This window comes from Mixophyes fleayi, unplaced genomic scaffold, assembly GCF_038048845.1.
Source record: "Mixophyes fleayi isolate aMixFle1 unplaced genomic scaffold, aMixFle1.hap1 Scaffold_30, whole genome shotgun sequence".
Classification (NCBI taxonomy): Eukaryota; Metazoa; Chordata; class Amphibia; order Anura; family Limnodynastidae; genus Mixophyes; species Mixophyes fleayi.
The window spans coordinates 575567-583690 of NW_027447042.1; positions in this window are offsets into that span (position 1 = coordinate 575567).

Here is an 8124-nt window from a genome sequence, read left to right on the forward strand (position 1 = left end):
GTAATAATATTTCACAGCATTAATACAGTTATGTACTAGACTGGACAATGGTAAGCAGAGCCAGTACTTATATCAACCATGGCCTTATCTGTGTGAAGTTTGTATGTTCTCCCTGTGTTTGCGTGGGTTTCCTCCGGGTGCTGCGGTTTCCTCCCACACTCCAAAAAACATACTGTTAGGTTAATTGGCTGCTATCAAAATTGACCCTAGTCTCTCCCTCTCTCTCTGTGTGTGAGTGTGTGTCTATATTAGGGAATTTAGACTGTAAGCTCCAATAGGGTAGGGACTGATGTGAATGGGTTCTCTGTACAGCGCTGCGCTATTAGTGACACTATATAAATAAATGATAATGAGGATGATGATGATATGTGTTTACTATGCCTATACACATAGCAAGCTTCCACACTTGATTGGCAGATTAATGCATCATTATTGCTAAGTTTGATAACAGTTGTCTAATACAGTGACACTGGTAGAGAAAACCACTATAGACATTCACATAAGCAGCTCTCATCATCATCATCATCATCATTTATGGTGTAACGCCCCCTGCGGGGAAAAGACAGGGACAGACGCACACAAAAGAATTTACCTTGTAAACGATGGTCACCTCCAGTCCGCTTCTACTTTCCCAGCTGCGATCCTATCCCAGCAGATCCGCAGCCGCAGTCACCTCCAATCACGTCCCTCTGAGATAGAGACAGAGATTACGGCCGTGCCTACCAGGTAAGGGCTGTCCGAGACTACGGCAAAGGGCAAGGACACGGTCAGTCCAAGCTCCTTGCCGCCTCCTCACTTTGTTCTTGCCAAGACGCGGGGGACTACAGGCACTGAAGGCCAAGACTAATCCGAGGACTAATCCCGCCTCAAGTGCCTCACACACCTGCCGTTGAGGGCCTAACCGAAAGGAGGAATCGAGCGTGATACTCACCGGGACACTCCCACTTCCGATCCGGTTCTCCTGCACCTTCCCGACTCCTGCGGATGACAAGACACACAGCCTCCCTCTACGCTCTCCGTGAACTAAGATGGCACCCACAAACTGGACTAGCTACAACGGCGACCCGACCCTAACAACGTTCTAATGGTCGGCAACGCAACTACGTCAAACACTAGGACTAACTAAATGTGGTGCACTAACGGAACTACTAGTTACACGCTACGGGGAACACCAGCCGGTGTTCACAGCCTAAACCGGAGGGCGGTTCCTAACCCCCTCACCCAGGTCTTACCAAGAAGCTGCCTTCTTGCTATGGAGTCACACACAGGCCCTAAGTACGGGTTCTTTAAGCCCGGCTGAGGCTCAGTAAAACAGCACACTAACCCGCGGGCCGACTGCCGCACGGAACAGCCGATCGAACTGAACCGCCCGACTGCCTGTACTCGGGTATCTCACACGTGTCCCTACGTCCGGAACCACAGGTCCACCTGCACGGAACCGGCCTTGAGGACCCTTGATCAGAACCACGGCCGCCCCTGGAACTGCCTCAAGGTGTGCTGTACTGCCACCAACTCACTCAGCCACCCCCCTCTGGGTACCAGTGTGACCCCGGGGACCTAAGGGACAGGAAAACTACATGTGTTCTCCCCTGACTATGTGTATGCTGGTACTTACACTTGTCCCCACAGCACGGGTTAACACAGGAAAACCACAGGAAACAAGAGCCTACCTTTAATGGGGGCCTGACGTCTTGCCCCTGGACACAGCTAGAAAGCACACCAAAATACTGTAATGTAAACTACACTCGCCACACAGACAGAATAAATACAGTCTACAGTACTTTGCCGCTACTTACCCGAACACACCGCTGCTAGCCAACCAGCAGGTTGCTACAGCACCACGGGAGCCTACGCTCGACCGTACCTCCTAACCACGTGTGCTCACCTCACACAGGACCGCGCCTACTCTCACGAGGCTCCTACGCCTCTACCTCTCACCACCAGGGCCTTATGCCCTACACACCATGGGTCTCTGCCCAGCTACACGCAGAGCCTTCTGCTCTGACTAATGGGCCTCAGCCCCCTCTCTAACTCAGGGCTCTGAGCCCACTTACTAGGGCCTTGTGCCCTACTACCTAGGGGTCCTAGCCCCTGCCTAAGGCCTGTGGCCTTCCTAACTAACTGAGGGCCTTGTGCCCTTAATAGCAGATGGGCTACCAGCCCCTAACCAGGCCCTCTGGCCTTCCTATGGCCTCTAAGCCCCTAACTACCTAAGGGCCTTGTGCCCTTGTACACCTGGGGCTCTGAGTCCCCCTCTCTAACTAACAGGGGCTTGTCCCCTTTATACAGATACTAATGGCCTACTGGCCCACTACCACGTTGGGGCCTAGTGCCCAGGTCCCTGGGCCTTGTGCCCCTAATTTACAGTGCCAACGGGCCTTGTGCCCGGCTGTGCCCACGGGCCTAGTGCCCGAATTCAACGTTGAGTATACTTACCTGCTCTGCGCAGGATACTCAACTTGACACGCCGTCTTCGGTTTCTTCCTCCGGGTCTTCCAGACCCTCCAGCCGGCGGCGCCTCTTCTCCGCTTCGGCGCTGGGTCTCCAGTTGCAGCTGGGGCGGGGGCGCTCTCAGCCCTGACAAGGGCTCCCCGCCGGCGATCTCCGCTCCGGCGGCTTGCTAGGAGTCTTCTGGCGGCAGGGTAGCTCACGGCCCTTACAAGGGCCCCCTGCCGCCGCTGCTGCTGGCTCTCTGGATGGACGTCTGGAAGAGACGTCCTCTCTCTTCTCCGCCGACGGACTTCTGGCAAAATGGCGCCACCCGGCGACTTATATAGTCGCCGGCGTGACGTCATCCGCCGGCGCGAGCGCTGATTGGCTCGCGTCGGCGCCAATCTTTTGAATGGCCGGGCGCGAGCCGCGATTGGCTCGCGCATCCGGCCGCTGATTGGCCAGCGGGGAAAGATGAGCCCTGATTGGCTCATCCTTCCCCCGCGCACAGGACCTGCAAAAAAGAAGTTATACTCACCGCCGCTGGATCGATGGACGGGTGAGTACTTCTCCTCTTCTTTCTTGTAGCTGGGCACCATCGGGGACCTCTTCAGCCCCTCCAGGGGCACAGCGCTGCCGGATATCTTCGCCCTCTTCACGGGCACCGGCTCCAGCGTCTTCTGTCCCTCCACATTTCCGCCGCCTTTTTCCATTGTGGTCCCCACAATCAACGTCTTCTCCTCTACGTCCACCTCCAAGGGTCGCTTACCGGCATCCCTGACTTGCGTCCACCGGGTCCTTCGCGGTAAAGCCCTCTCGCGCAGGATCCACACCATCCTGGCAACTTCCTCGCCCGAAGTCGGTATCCAGGGAGTCTCTTCCTCGGCGCATGCCGGAACCTCCCATACGTCCGATACCTCCTCGGTTGTGCGGGAAGCTTCTTCAGAAGGTGACAACATCCACCACTCTCCAGCTGCGCTCTCTAAAGTACAGTCTTCTTCAGGCGGTACTTCTTCAGCAGCTCTCTCTTCCGGGGTACTGATGGCTTCCATCCTCTCAGGTACCACCGGGCAGACATCTTCACATGTCTCCGGACACAGCGTTGCCCCGTGGAGGGTGTGCTCAGTTCTCCCTTCGTCTTCAGGGACCAACTCTTCCACAGCCACGGACAAGTCGTCTGACGTATCCGACGTCTCCAATACCCCGGCTCCAGCATCCGGCTGACGCGGGTATTCCTGTCGCGAATCTTGCTTGGACGGGACGATCACCTGCGATCCAACAGTCAGCAGGCTCTGCCGATCCTTCCCTCCGGATTCCGACTTCTCTTGAGACCATGGATGGAAGGCTTCCTCGTCCTTCCACTCGAAGACTTCTACGTCTTCCCATTCATCGGAGACTTCTTCGTCCTCCCATTCATCAAAGAGCTCCTCGGCAACTGGGCACTGGTATGCGAAGTGTCCAGGCAACCCACACTTCCAGCACAGCATTTCTTCCACCGGTTGCCGTTTAGTACCTTTGCTCTTCTTCTTCCTTGTCTCACAACGTTCCAGGATTTGCTTCGTGAACGCTGCCACTTCGTCACGAGAGATGACACAGCTGTATCCCTCGTACAGCGGAATGATCCCCCGATGAGCCATCGTTGATCCTGCCGACTACGCCAAAATGTAACGCCCCCTGCGGGGAAAAGACAGGGACAGACGCACACAAAAGAATTTACCTTGTAAACGATGGTCACCTCCAGTCCGCTTCTACTTTCCCAGCTGCGATCCTATCCCAGCAGATCCGCAGCCGCAGTCACCTCCAATCACGTCCCTCTGAGATAGAGACAGAGATTACGGCCGTGCCTACCAGGTAAGGGCTGTCCGAGACTACGGCAAAGGGCAAGGACACGGTCAGTCCAAGCTCCTTGCCGCCTCCTCACTTTGTTCTTGCCAAGACGCGGGGGACTACAGGCACTGAAGGCCAAGACTAATCCGAGGACTAATCCCGCCTCAAGTGCCTCACACACCTGCCGGTGAGGGCCTAACCGAAAGGAGGAATCGAGCGTGATACTCACCGGGACACTCCCACTTCCGATCCGGTTCTCCTGCACCTTCCCGACTCCTGCGGATGACAAGACACACAGCCTCCCTCTACGCTCTCCGTGAACTAAGATGGCACCCACAAACTGGACTAGCTACAACGGCGACCCGACCCTAACAACGTTCTAATGGTCGGCAACGCAACTACGTCAAACACTAGGACTAACTAAATGTGGTGCACTAACGGAACTACTAGTTACACGCTACGGGGAACACCAGCCGGTGTTCACAGCCTAAACCGGAGGGCGGTTCCTAACCCCCTCACCCAGGTCTTACCAAGAAGCTGCCTTCTTGCTATGGAGTCACACACAGGCCCTAAGTACGGGTTCTTTAAGCCCGGCTGAGGCTCAGTAAAACAGCACACTAACCCGCGGGCCGACTGCCGCACGGAACAGCCGATCGAACTGAACCGCCCGACTGCCTGTACTCGGGTATCTCACACGTGTCCCTACGTCCGGAACCACAGGTCCACCTGCACGGAACCGGCCTTGAGGACCCTTGATCAGAACCACGGCCGCCCCTGGAACTGCCTCAAGGTGTGCTGTACTGCCACCAACTCACTCAGCCACCCCCCTCTGGGTACCAGTGTGACCCCGGGGACCTAAGGGACAGGAAAACTACATGTGTTCTCCCCTGACTATGTGTATGCTGGTACTTACACTTGTCCCCACAGCACGGGTTAACACAGGAAAACCACAGGAAACAAGAGCCTACCTTTAATGGGGGCCTGACGTCTTGCCCCTGGACACAGCTAGAAAGCACACCAAAATACTGTAATGTAAACTACACTCGCCACACAGACAGAATAAATACAGTCTACAGTACTTTGCCGCTACTTACCCGAACACACCGCTGCTAGCCAACCAGCAGGTTGCTACAGCACCACGGGAGCCTACGCTCGACCGTACCTCCTAACCACGTGTGCTCACCTCACACAGGACCGCGCCTACTCTCACGAGGCTCCTACGCCTCTACCTCTCACCACCAGGGCCTTATGCCCTACACACCATGGGTCTCTGCCCAGCTACACGCAGAGCCTTCTGCTCTGACTAATGGGCCTCAGCCCCCTCTCTAACTCAGGGCTCTGAGCCCACTTACTAGGGCCTTGTGCCCTACTACCTAGGGGTCCTAGCCCCTGCCTAAGGCCTGTGGCCTTCCTAACTAACTGAGGGCCTTGTGCCCTTAATAGCAGATGGGCTACCAGCCCCTAACCAGGCCCTCTGGCCTTCCTATGGCCTCTAAGCCCCTAACTACCTAAGGGCCTTGTGCCCTTGTACACCTGGGGCTCTGAGTCCCCCTCTCTAACTAACAGGGGCTTGTCCCCTTTATACAGATACTAATGGCCTACTGGCCCACTACCACGTTGGGGCCTAGTGCCCAGGTCCCTGGGCCTTGTGCCCCTAATTTACAGTGCCAACGGGCCTTGTGCCCGGCTGTGCCCACGGGCCTAGTGCCCGAATTCAACGTTGAGTATACTTACCTGCTCTGCGCAGGATACTCAACTTGACACGCCGTCTTCGGTTTCTTCCTCCGGGTCTTCCAGACCCTCCAGCCGGCGGCGCCTCTTCTCCGCTTCGGCGCTGGGTCTCCAGTTGCAGCTGGGGCGGGGGCGCTCTCAGCCCTGACAAGGGCTCCCCGCCGGCGATCTCCGCTCCGGCGGCTTGCTAGGAGTCTTCTGGCGGCAGGGTAGCTCACGGCCCTTACAAGGGCCCCCTGCCGCCGCTGCTGCTGGCTCTCTTGATGGACGTCTTGAAGAGACGTCCTCTCTCTTCTCCGCCGACGGACTTCTGGCAAAATGGCGCCACCCGGCGACTTATATAGTCGCCGGCGTGACGTCATCCGCCGGCGCGAGCGCTGATTGGCTCGCGTCGGCGCCAATCTTTTGAATGGCCGGGCGCGAGCCGCGATTGGCTCGCGCATCCGGCCGCTGATTGGCCAGCGGGGAAAGATGAGCCCTGATTGGCTCATCCTTCCCCCGCGCACAGGACCTGCAAAAAAGAAGTTATACTCACCGCCGCTGGATCGATGGACGGGTGAGTACTTCTCCTCTTCTTTCTTGTAGCTGGGCACCATCGGGGACCTCTTCAGCCCCTCCAGGGGCACAGCGCTGCCGGATATCTTCGCCCTCTTCACGGGCACCGGCTCCAGCGTCTTCTGTCCCTCCACATTTGCATAAGACTTCTTTAATTATACTAAGTTTTTGAGCAGGTCTGCATTATACTTAATTATATAAGGGAGATGTACTTTTAGTAAAAAGTAGCTCTCCAATTTGAAAAGTACATCAACGTAGTATTAATACTTAGATTTAAAGGTGTTCTGGGATAAAAATAAATACATTCCCAGCAGCCATCTCCCTTTGCCTCTATCTTATTGCATATTTTGTCCTAATGTGCTTTCATATTTACATGTCACCATGTTTCCATTGGCTAAAGTCAGATGTCTGTCAAGCAAACTGACCAGTGACAGAATTGCTTTGTGAGGTTTACATCTTTATGACATCAAATGCTTCACATGAAAAATGCAGTTCATTGTCAAAAATCAGCTATATTAGGAGAGTGAGAATTGTGTTTTAGCATCAATTACACACTAAATATGCTGTCATTGTGTATTTTTAATGGATGTCTTTCAGTTTTAAAGATAGACAGACCGATAGATAGATAGATAGATAGATAGATAGATAGATAGATAGATAGATAGATAGATAGATAGACAGACAGACAGACTGATTTCAACTGGAAGCAGTGCCCACACATTGCTTAATTTTTGGTGGTTATTAAATAGTATGGGTAGGCAAGAAAAGTGCATATATCTTTTATTAGCATAAACTTACCCAAATGCGCTCTTGCATATTTAAGGCATTCAAAGTAATAATATTTCACAGCATTAATACAGTTATGTACTAGACTGGACAATGGTAAGCAGAGCCAGTACTTATATCAACCATGGCCTTATCTGTGTGAAGTTTGTATGTTCTCCCTGTGTTTGCGTGGGTTTCTTCCGGGTGCTGCGGTTTCCTCCCACACTCCAAAAAACATACTGTTAGGTTAATTGGCTGCTATCAAAATTGACCCTAGTCTCTCCCTCTCTCTCTGTGTGTGAGTGTGTGTCTATATTAGGGAATTTAGACTGTAAGCTCCAATAGGGTAGGGACTGATGTGAATGGGTTCTCTGTACAGCGCTGCGCTATTAGTGACACTATATAAATAAATGATAATGAGGATGATGATGATATGTGTTTACTATGCCTATACACATAGCAAGCTTCCACACTTGATTGGCAGATTAATGCATCATTATTGCTAAGTTTGATAACAGTTGTCTAATACAGTGACACTGGTAGAGAAAACCACTATAGACATTCACATAAGCAGCTCTCATCATCATCATCATCATCATTTATGGCATAAGACTTCTTTAATTATACTAAGCTTTTGAGCAGGTCTGCATTATACTTAATTATATAAGGGAGATGTACTTTTAGTAAAAAGTAGCTCTCCAATTTGAAAAGTACATCAACGTAGTATTAATACTTAGATTTAAAGGTGTTCTGGGATAAAAATAAATACATTCCCAGCAGCCATCTCCCTTTGCCTCTATCTTATTGCATATTTTG